This window comes from Coturnix japonica, chromosome W (genome assembly GCF_054131305.1).
Source record: "Coturnix japonica strain WE chromosome W, WE-NBRP24, whole genome shotgun sequence".
Lineage (NCBI taxonomy): Eukaryota > Metazoa > Chordata > Aves > Galliformes > Phasianidae > Coturnix > Coturnix japonica.
Window position 1 is genome coordinate 4,083,567 of NC_140701.1, and position 10,423 is coordinate 4,093,989.

Here is a 10,423-nt window from a genome sequence, read left to right on the forward strand (position 1 = left end):
CATCAATTGTATCAATTTTTATAGGTAAGATAAAGAAGAGCAGTTTCCCTTAGTTTTCTGTGCCTCTTTACTTTCTTACCCTCTCCCCTTGTGTGAGAAACTCTCAAAGTCAAAGATTTCTAGTTAGGCAAAGATGGCAGCGATAGCAGCAGTGCTTATTCATTACTGCAATACTGCGCGCACATCCCCTGTTGGCAAGGGAGAAATTGCACACCAGTCAGTGACATTAATTCTGTTCTATGCCCTAAACCCAATGCAGGTGATGCTCTCATGGCTCTCATTGGTTGAGCATCTCAGGCTCACAGACTCCTCCAGACTGTTGCTAGGATTCATTTCCCCTGGAGAAATGCTGTGGCACACAGAACACCTTTGTATTGCACTGACTGCTGCCATGCAGCATGGATTTAACACACCAAATCCAGAGGAGCGTGACTGCATCTAACTGCCCTGAGAAAAACTACTGTAGCTGAAGAGATGAGGAGGCAGCTGCTCATCTGCAGAACAAGCAGCACTGCCAGACATTGGGCCAGGTGAGCACCTCCTGCTGCAGCGTGATGATGACAGGGCTGGAGATGATCTGCAAAGCCAGCTTCAAAGTGGGAGACATGAGTCAACATGGCAGGAGGACAGAGGTGTTAGGGAGCAGCCAAGGCATCAAAGAGTATCAAAAGGCTTTGAAAGGTATCACAAAGCGACAGCCAGGAAGACTGGGATTATCATGAGCAGCAACCTGGATGCTAGAGATTATTTGCTGCCATACAAAATGCTGCAGACATCCCAAAGCCATGCAAAATGGGAACCCAGAGCTCTGCCTGCACGAACCCCACAGCCATAGCATTGCAAGCTGAGCTGCCTTGCTGTTTGTTGCATTCATCCCAATCCCTGTGAATGAAGACTCGGAATGCAGCCAAGGCGATGATTGAGCATGAGAGTGACTTTATTCAATAAAAGACAGGAGGGCTTGAGAGGTCACGGGTGAAGATAGGACTCCTCTTGTCAAGATGAGAGTGGCTCAGAGCTGGTGCTGCTGCCTGGTGCCTGGGACTGGCAGCCTGACTCTAAGTCCCCATCTAAGATGCTCAGCTTCACCTCACTGATGCTGCCCTGCTCCTGCATGGTGGTGCTGCTGTTGGGGCACTCGGGCTGTGCTTGGGATGGGCAGCACTGCAAAGGCGCTGGGTCACAATCCAGGCAGGTGACTGTGGTGTCTGGCAGGCTCAGGTCAGGAGCTTCAGCAGAGCCAGGAGATATGAGAGCATGAACGTGGATGAGCCCCTTGTGTCCATCACTGTTACCATGTGGAAGGCTGTCATCCGAATTGCAGCGATTTGTGCTTAATAAGAACTCTCCATTGATGGAAACACACTGCACATCAGTACTTGGTTTGGATCATTGGGGTTGACAAGGGCTCAAATCACCTAGGAAGGCATAGAAACACAAGGGTTAGTGTGAAATGTTTGCAAGTTCAATCATGAAAGAGGTTGTTGATATTTGGTAGTAGAGTGGCGGCAGGAAGAAGCAAATAAGCTTGAAGCAACAGAGCCACTGTCTTGAAAGTGATCCTCGTGCAGGTCCATAAGTTTTGACTCTGTCTGGACTTCATATGGGGCAGTATGACATCACAAAGGGGTGATATGATGTCACAAAGGGGCATTATGACTTTAAAAAGGGGCATTATGACGTCACAAAGGGGCATTATGATATCAGAAAAGGACATTATGACGTCACAAAGGGGCATTATGATGTAACAAAGAAGCATTATGACATCACAAAGGGGCATTATAACATCACAAAAGAACATTATGATGTCACAAAGGGGCATTATGACATCACAAAGGAGCTTTATGACATCACAAAGGAGCTTTATGACGTCCCAAAGAGCATTATGACGTCACAAAGGGGTATTATGACATCACAAAGGGGCATTATGATATCAGAAAAGGACATTATGATGTCACAAAGGGGCATTATGACGTCACAAAGGAGCTTTATGATGTCACAAAAGGCATTATGATGTCACAAAGGGGCATTATGATGTCACAAAGGAGCTTTATGACATCACAAAGGGGCTTTACGACGTCACAAAGGAGCTTTATGACGTCACAAAGGAGCACTGCGACGTCACAAAGGGGTATTATGACATCACAAAGGGGCATTATGACATCCGAAACTGACTATGACGTCACAAAGGGGCATTATGATGTCACAAAGGAGCTTCATGATGTCACAAAGGGCATCATGACGTCAAAAGGCGCATTATGACGTCACAGAGGGCATTATGACGTCACAAAGGGACATTATGACGTCACGAAGAAGCATTATGACATCACAAAGGAGCTTCATGACGTCACAAAAGGACATTATGATGTCACAAAGGGGCATTATGACGTCACAAAGGAGCTTTATGACATCACAAAGGAGCTATATGATGTCACAAAGGGGCATTACGACGTCACAAAGGAGCTTTATGACGTCACAAAGGAGCATTATGACATCACAAAGCGGCATTATGACATCAGAAAAGGACATTATGACGTCACAAAGGGGCATTATGACGTCACAAAGGGACATTATGAAGTCACAAAGGGGCATTATGATGTAACAAAGAAGCATTATGACATCACAAAGGGGCATTATGACGTCACAAAGGGGTGTTAACATCACCCTGTGCCCAACTCCTCTCTACCTCCTATTGGCTCCCTCTCCCACCAATCCCCGCTCTCCCCTCCCCTTAGCCCCGCCCCCCGGCCCCGTTAGGCCCCGCCCTGCCCCTCACACCCCACTCCCTGCCGCCATCTTGCCCCGCTCCGCTCACCCACCTGCCCGGTGTCGCCCGGCCCGAACCGGGAACGGCTGAAGGGACGGGGAGGGCAGCAGAGATGGGGACGGGGTCTAGGGCGGCCATTCTGAGAGACAGCCCTTCTGAGGGCTGAGCTGCAGGGCAGTGGAGAAACCCACCCGTGACCAGGGTCACATCAAAGCTGCATGAGGCTGTGTTACTAAACACGGTGCCACACGGCCTGCAAAACCATGCGGGGGGGACAAAACATGGCACGTACCTGGCAGTGAGATCACCTCAAGCTATCTGCAGCAGTTCCTTGTCGCTTTGCTCGGATGAAATGAGAGCAAAAGCTGCACCGAGGCAGTGGGTGGAGGGCGAGGAGAGGAGAGAGAAAGAGCAGGTCAGTGAGCAGGGCTAAGACAGTCATGGAATAACACACACAGCACAACCGTCCCATCCACTTGCTGCAAGTCATGCTGAGTCTCAGGCTACGTGATGCCTGTCCGCCCAGCAACTTTACGATGCTTCCACAACTGAGCAAAGAAGAGCTGCACCAAGCCCTTGGATGATGGATTCCCTGCTCCTGCTGGCTTCAGCCTTCTGCATTCCAATTCCAATCTAAACCATTCCTGCGGTGGTAGTACTTGAATCCTCATTTGGGGCTGGACCTCAACAGGTCAACACATCAGAAATAACACAACGTGCATCTGGAAGACGTGTCTCAAAGCCCAGAAAATCCAACTCTCTGACCTTGGCACAATTCACCAACCAAGAGCCAGGCCTTGACAACTTGGCTGATCTGGGCATGCGGGAGGGGGGCAGACAGTGGACCACAAGTGTCCATTTCCACTGCAGCTCCCTGTAGAGAACAGCACCAATCAGCAGGCGTGAATCAATTCATTCACAAGCTGCACAATGACTCTGTTCTTTACATGATAAAAAAACACACAGAGATTCCTGACCAAAAAGTTGGGAGTTAATAACGACCAAAGAGGTTCCTGTTCCTACGCCTCATCCTCTCACCCCAACTCCTGGGTGATGCCCACAGGCTTCAAGTCAGCTCTCAAATCCACTGAACTCCCGTCACGGAACTCCATCAAAAAGGATGTCACACATGTGACACTTACATACATGAGAATGTATGTATCAGAAACACTGATGCCAGCAGGAGCAGAGAGGCGATTGTCCCCCTGTACTCAGCACTGGTGATGCCACAACTCGAATTCTGTTTCCAGTTTGTGGCCCCTCACTGCAAAAAAGACACTGAGGCATTGGAACGTGTTCAAAGAAGGGCAACAAAGCTGGTGAGGGGTCTGGAGCACAATGGAGCCATATGAGAAGAGGCTGCGGGAGCTGGGAATGTCCAGCCTGGAGAAGAGGTGGCTCAGGGGAGACCTCATTGCTCTCTAAAACTTCCTGAAGGGAGGTTGCAGTGAGCTGGGGGTCGGCCTCTTCTCTCATGTCATTACTGATAGAACTAGAGGGAATGGTTTCAAGCTGCGGCAGGAGAGGTTCAGGCTGGACATTAGGAAATATTACTTCTCAGAAAGGGTGGCCAGGCACTGGAATGGACTGCCCAGGGAGGTGGTGGAGCCATCCCACCTGGGGGTGTTCAAGGAATGACTGGATGTTGTGTTGAAGGACGTGGTTTATTGGGAGCTATTGGTAATAAGAGAACGGTTGGACTGCTCTTTTAGGTCTTTCCCAACCCTGGTGATTCTATGATTCTGTGATTCATACACTAAGAAGCAAGGAGAGGCTCTTTTGTTAAATCTTTCAATAGAGAGAAGAGTTGATATCTGCTTCTCCCAACAACAGAAACACGGAAACAACTTTCCAAGCCCACCTGCCATACAGTAGGCAGAAAACGCACATTGTAAAGGAGCACGCACATCCCCTCTGGCATAAGTCGAGCCCAAAACCCACCTTCAGATCTCTGTGCATTTCCCTTGTTTTACACCAATGCAGCCTCGCTGCAGCTCCGTGGGTGTCACACAAGGCCTGCATGTCCTCTTTCTCCGCAAACCCCACCCTCAGGCCTTGCTCTGTGAGGATTGACACCTGAGCAAAAACAAGCACTAAGAACGAGAGTAAAGCACACTGGATTCGCCCTGGCCTGGCCCAAGCCACAGTCCTACCAGACAGACCCTGGAATGAAAACTGCTCCACAAACCACAGATGGACACCAGCACACAAGAAGTTGATCGGATACAATCCCATGCAAGCACCAAGCCTCCTAAGGAAGCTCTTTGCCATCAGCTCCTTCATCGCCTTTCCTTCTCACCTCAATCTTAAAGTGGCTTCAACATCTGCCAGCACGTCTTACCACGCACCTGCTCATCACACAGTGCTTCAACAGCAACAAATTTGCTTCCGGGGCCCTCCTTCAACTCACTGTGCTAACACTCATGATTCAAATTACACAGAAATCCTAGCAGAAGTTCTCAGTGAGAACTGCACCTAACATTCCTCCTTCTACAAGCAACAGCCACAACAAGTGGTCATGAAAATGCTTTCATCAAAAAGAAGCAGAGACGGCACGGCAGGACAGATGTACTCTGTGTGCACGTCTGAAGCCTTTTGAGAACCTAGTCGTTCTTCCTGCAGGACCCCTGTCTTCTGTTAAAAGCTGAACGGTCCCCAGAGCACCTGTTTCCATCAGCTGCCACCATCCAAAGCAGCCAGCCTTCTTACAGTCACCTGGCCCAAACATCCCTTTTGCTCTACACTTGATTCACAGAATCACAGAATTGTAGGGCTTGGAAGTGATGGGAGCTCGGCATGCACACCATCCTTCCAACAGCACATCCCAGCAGCAAGGGATCACAGCGCTGGCACAGCTGAAACAAAAAGGGTGTGCGAGTTTCCTGTTAGCACTCAGTGTAAACAAATCTACCACTGAGCAACACCATGAGCCCCCACTCACCTCAGCACAGGTCAACCTGTAACCCCAGCCTTCCCCTATCCATGTGCACATGCACACCCGTGTGCCACCCTGCCTGCTTTGCACACCTCCATGCACACACCGCATCGTGTGCCCTCCTTTGTATTCACAGACGTGTGCAAACCACCCCTGGGAACACGTACGTGCCTACACCTTCCACAAACACCCCTTTGTGTGCACCTGTGTGCAACCCAACTCCTCAGCACACGCACACGTTTGTGCCACCCTGTCCACGCACTCACCACGTGCCCTCCAGCATCACTGCTGCCTCCTCTGGTACCAGACCCGCAGATGCTCCAGAGCTCATTAGCATGGACTTCCTTCCTCCCCTCAGCAGCTGCTCCTGCACTCACCTTCATTCCTACTCAGATACCGGCTGCTTCCAGCACCAGCTGACCTGCAAGACACAGAAAGGAAAGGTGGGAGTCATGCAAATCCCCAAGAAGCCCAAGGCTGCATCACCACCACGTATGGCAGCCTCAGGAAGTCAGCTGCAACTACAGCCTTTGTCAGAATGGAAACAGGAATCGTCAGTTAATTGTGACCTCTGAACTCATTGCCACCATCAGAAACAGGCACTGAAATCGCTCACTTCACTGCAGCTGGTTACCTCCTGATTTTGGGAAAATGCAGACACGGAATTGAAGGACACCAGCAAAGTGACATCTACTTCATTGTAGGTGGTTAAGCTTGGAAGCAGGACTTGAGCAAGAAAAGCTTCTCAGCTCCTTGTAAGGCACTAAGTGATGGGATGATTTCCCATCCCTGCAGAAATCCTGACCTCTGCCACAGGTGGCTGAGTGACACAAAAGCTGTGTCCTTGGTTCCCAGCCTTACCTTCTCATGTCGTTCATCTTGCTCTGCAGCTCCTGCTCTGAATAGTCTTCTTATATTCCCACATGATGTACCCTGAAATACATCATTTAGTGAGTCTGAACAAAACATAAGACATTAATTGGAACTATGAAGAAATGTCTTTTGCACTTTACTTGGAGAATGTTCCATCCTATAACTTCTGCTCTCAATTGTAACACATGATTTTTTATAAAAAGAAAGATAACAAGTCAGCTCTTCAGTGTGCACATTGATGAAACTTGGTGAAATACAACTTTAAGAAAAGGTAATTTGAAAACTTCAATATTCTTATCAGAATCTCTGCTATTAGTTACCGTTCCAATGTTCTGATCTGATGATGTGTCTCTCAGAGCTGTTTTGTCACTCCCCCCCTCAAATGCACTTCAAGTGCTTTAGGAGCATCACTGGAATTTTGAATAAACTCGATATATCTTAGCAAAGCTGCTACAGCTGCACAACTGAAGTACTTTGGAAAAAAAAGAAATCTTTAATGAACGCTGAACAGTGTTATTTAATTATAATCCAGGTAATTAAATTAATTAAACCAAGGAAATCACCTTCCAGTCACTCAGCTCTCACCAGGGAAATCGCTTCCCTGCCAAGCAGATGCAACCAACACAAGCTGCTACATCACTCTAGGGCCCCACTGAGTCTTCCCAAGGGGTCTCCAAAGGCTTCCCTGTTGACTTCTGGGAACCTGGGAACACTCACATGGAAACCAGTGCCCCCTAATGTGCCCCAGACATTTCTCAGGGCCCCACAATTAGCTCTACAGACATCCAGACATGCCCCAGAGCAAGTATGTGTGCTGTAGGGAGCCCAAGAGACATTCCAGAGCACCCTAGTACTCCTCAGTGCACTCATGGATGCTTCACCTGTCTCTAAATATGCCCTACTGGACTTTGTTTTCTCTTCTGGAGCTTTCCTTAGTTCTCAGCTTTGCTTTCTCATGCCATTTATCTCGCTCCACAGCTTTTGCTCGCAATATTCTCTCTTGCATTCCCACCTTCCAACAGAATCACAGAATTGTAGGGGTTGGAAGGGACCTCTAGTGATCATTGAGTCCAACCCCCCTGCCATGGCAGGTTCCCTACACCACGTCGCACAGGTAGGTGTTCAGGCGTGTCTTGAATATCTCCAGAGAAGGAGACTCCACCACCTCCCTGGGCAGCCTGTTCCAGTGCTCCGTCAGCCTCACCGTAAAGAGGTTCTTGCACACATTCGTGCGGAACTTCCTATGCAGAAGTTTCAGCCCATTACCCCTAGTCCTGTCCCCACGCACTACTGAAAAGAGACCAGCCGTGCCACTATGGCCCCCACACCTCAGGTATTTATAAACCTGGATCAAATCCCCTCTCAGCACCGCCAACGACAACCCTCTGCACTCTGCCAGTCAGACAGTTCACGACCCACTTCACTGTCCACTCATCTATCCCATACTTCCTCAGCTTTGTTATAAGGATGTCGTGGGGGACAGTATCAAAAACCTTTCTGAAATCAAGGTAGACTACATCTACCACTCTAGCCCCGTCCACCCAGCTAGTGACATCTTCATAAAAGGCCACCAGGTTGGTCAAGCACGACCTCCCCTTGGTGAACCCATGCTGAGTACTCCTGATAACCTGCTTTACTCCCAGTTCTCTGGAGATGGCATCCAGCACAAGCTGTTCCATCACCTTCCCTGGGACAGAGGTGAGGCTGACTGGCCTATAATTACCAGGCTCTTCCTTCTTGCCCTTTTTGAAGACTGCAGTGACATTGGCCATCCTCCAGTCTTCAGGCACCTCCCCAGTTCTCCAAGACCTCTGAAAGATTACAGAGAGCAGCTCAGCAATGACCTCCACCAGTTCTCTCAGCACCCGTGGATGCACCCCATGCACCCATCCCATGTATTTATGGACATTAATGTTTCCTAGGCAATCACAGACCACCTCTTCCCTGACTAAAGAGAAATCTCCTATTGTCCAGACTCTCTCATTAACCTCCAGGGTCTGGGATTTCTGAGGGAGAGCCTTCTCACTAAAGACAGAAGCAAAGAAGGCATTCAGTGTTTCTGCCTTCTCAGCATCCTCTGTTATCAGAACGCCTTCCTCCCCCCCTTGTTTTTTGTTTATTAGCAAACTATTAATATACTACAAAATAATAGCACTAATTACTAAGTAACATCACCATGCCAGCATCCCGACCACCTGCTTTAGAGATTTATCCTTCATTTTGTGCAACACTTCAAAAACTGCAAAGGAAAAAAGCAAGTACAGAACCAGGACACCACTTCCCTCAGGATTTTACAGTCTCATTCATGTCTCACAGATGGAGGCCCTGACAACAAGAGCTGTGTCTGTCCATAACAAGGACTCACCTCTGCAGGTGCAGGGGCAGCTCTCAGAGAAGCCTTCTTCATTTCTGCTTTCTTCTCTTTTTGTCTTTTGACTGGGAGGTGGTGTTGATCTGCCTGAGGGAAGGGAGGCCCCTTCAGAGGGATCTAGATAAGCTGGATCAACCTCACTGGACTGAGGTGAATGGGATGTGGTACACCCAGGCCAAGTGCCAGGTCCTGCACTTTGGCCACAATAACCCCATGCAGCGCTATAGGCCTGGGGCTGAGTGGCTGCAGGACTGTGCAGAAGAAATGGACCTGGGGCTGTTGGTCGATGCTCAGCTGAACATGAGCCAACAGTGTGCCCAGGTGGCCAAGAAGGCCCACGGCATCCTGGCCTGTCTAAGAAATAGTGTGGCCAGCAGGAGCAGAGAGGTAATCATCCCCTTGGACTCAACACTGGGGAGGCTGCGCCTCAAGTCTTATGTTCAGTTTGGGGTTCCTCGCTACAAGAAAGTCATTGAGGCACTGGAACATGTACATGGAAGTCTGTCCCTCGAGCAGCTCCCATTCATCATCAGCTCCCATTATGAACCCCACTGTGCAAAACAGCAAAACTTCTACTGCAAATGGCTGCAGTCACCAAAGCTCAGCCCACGATCCAGGTATCAGCCTTCTCCCTTCTGTTTTCCATCTTAGCCCATAGTTTTGCTCCCAAAAATGGAACTGCACTCCAACAGTCAAAACACAAACTAATACATCACTTTCACTGCTCCTTCCTGCACCCCCAAATTAATGGTTACCTGACATCCCCTACAGCACAGCACCTGCTCACAAGTATCATTCAAACTCTATTCTTTCATACTTCTTGATAGAGGACAGTAAAAACTCCCTTCTGCATGGCACTAGGGACAGTCTGTCCCCATCACATCCCTCTGTGTGCTGAAAGCTGCCATTGGATCTCTTGCAGCCTGCTGGCTGCTGCTCACAAACACAGGGAACTGCACCACACTGATTCTAAAGAGAGAAAGGAAGAAACTCTGGTGGGAATGAGCACCCAAGGTTTGCAGAGATTCTCCAGATTGTGCCAGAGATGGAATCTCAGAGTGCTGGGACATGATTGATCACTAAGGAAAACACTTGGAAGCACATTCAATCTGCAGAAGCTGTAATTACTGGGCACAGTCAGCTTTCCTATGGCTCAGCTGGAGTAGGAGGGTGCTCTCACACATCTGCTCAGGGGCTTCAGCTGAGACACTTGCACAATGCTGGGATCATTCTGATGGAAACTATGTCTTCAGATACCATGGTTAAATCCATCCAAAATGATCAAGCCGAGCCTTAGCTCTTGAGCAGCACTTCTTCCCCACCCTTCACTACTCCAAGCAGCTCCAACAAACTTCTCAGAAGAAATCCAGGCCAGCACAGACCTGGAAGACCAGAACCAAGTGCCGCTTGTGGGACGGCAGTGCCTACTCCTTGCTTCCACCCTGCTCCAGCAGGTTAAGGAGTCTGAGCCTCACTG

The 10,423-nt window shown here is 49.1% G+C and overlaps 1 long non-coding RNA gene across 1 annotated transcript; it reads right to left on the reverse strand.

Annotated features, from left to right (window-relative positions):
* Positions 1-935: 935 nt before the first annotated feature.
* LOC146754288 (uncharacterized) lies at positions 936-6,707 on the reverse strand. The gene is made up of 4 exons (XR_014938849.1): positions 6,564-6,707; positions 5,969-6,123; positions 3,060-3,132; positions 936-1,418 (listed from the first exon to the last, which is right to left on the reverse strand). It is a non-coding gene; the product is annotated as an uncharacterized LOC146754288 (long non-coding RNA).
* Positions 6,708-10,423: the final 3,716 nt, after the last annotated feature.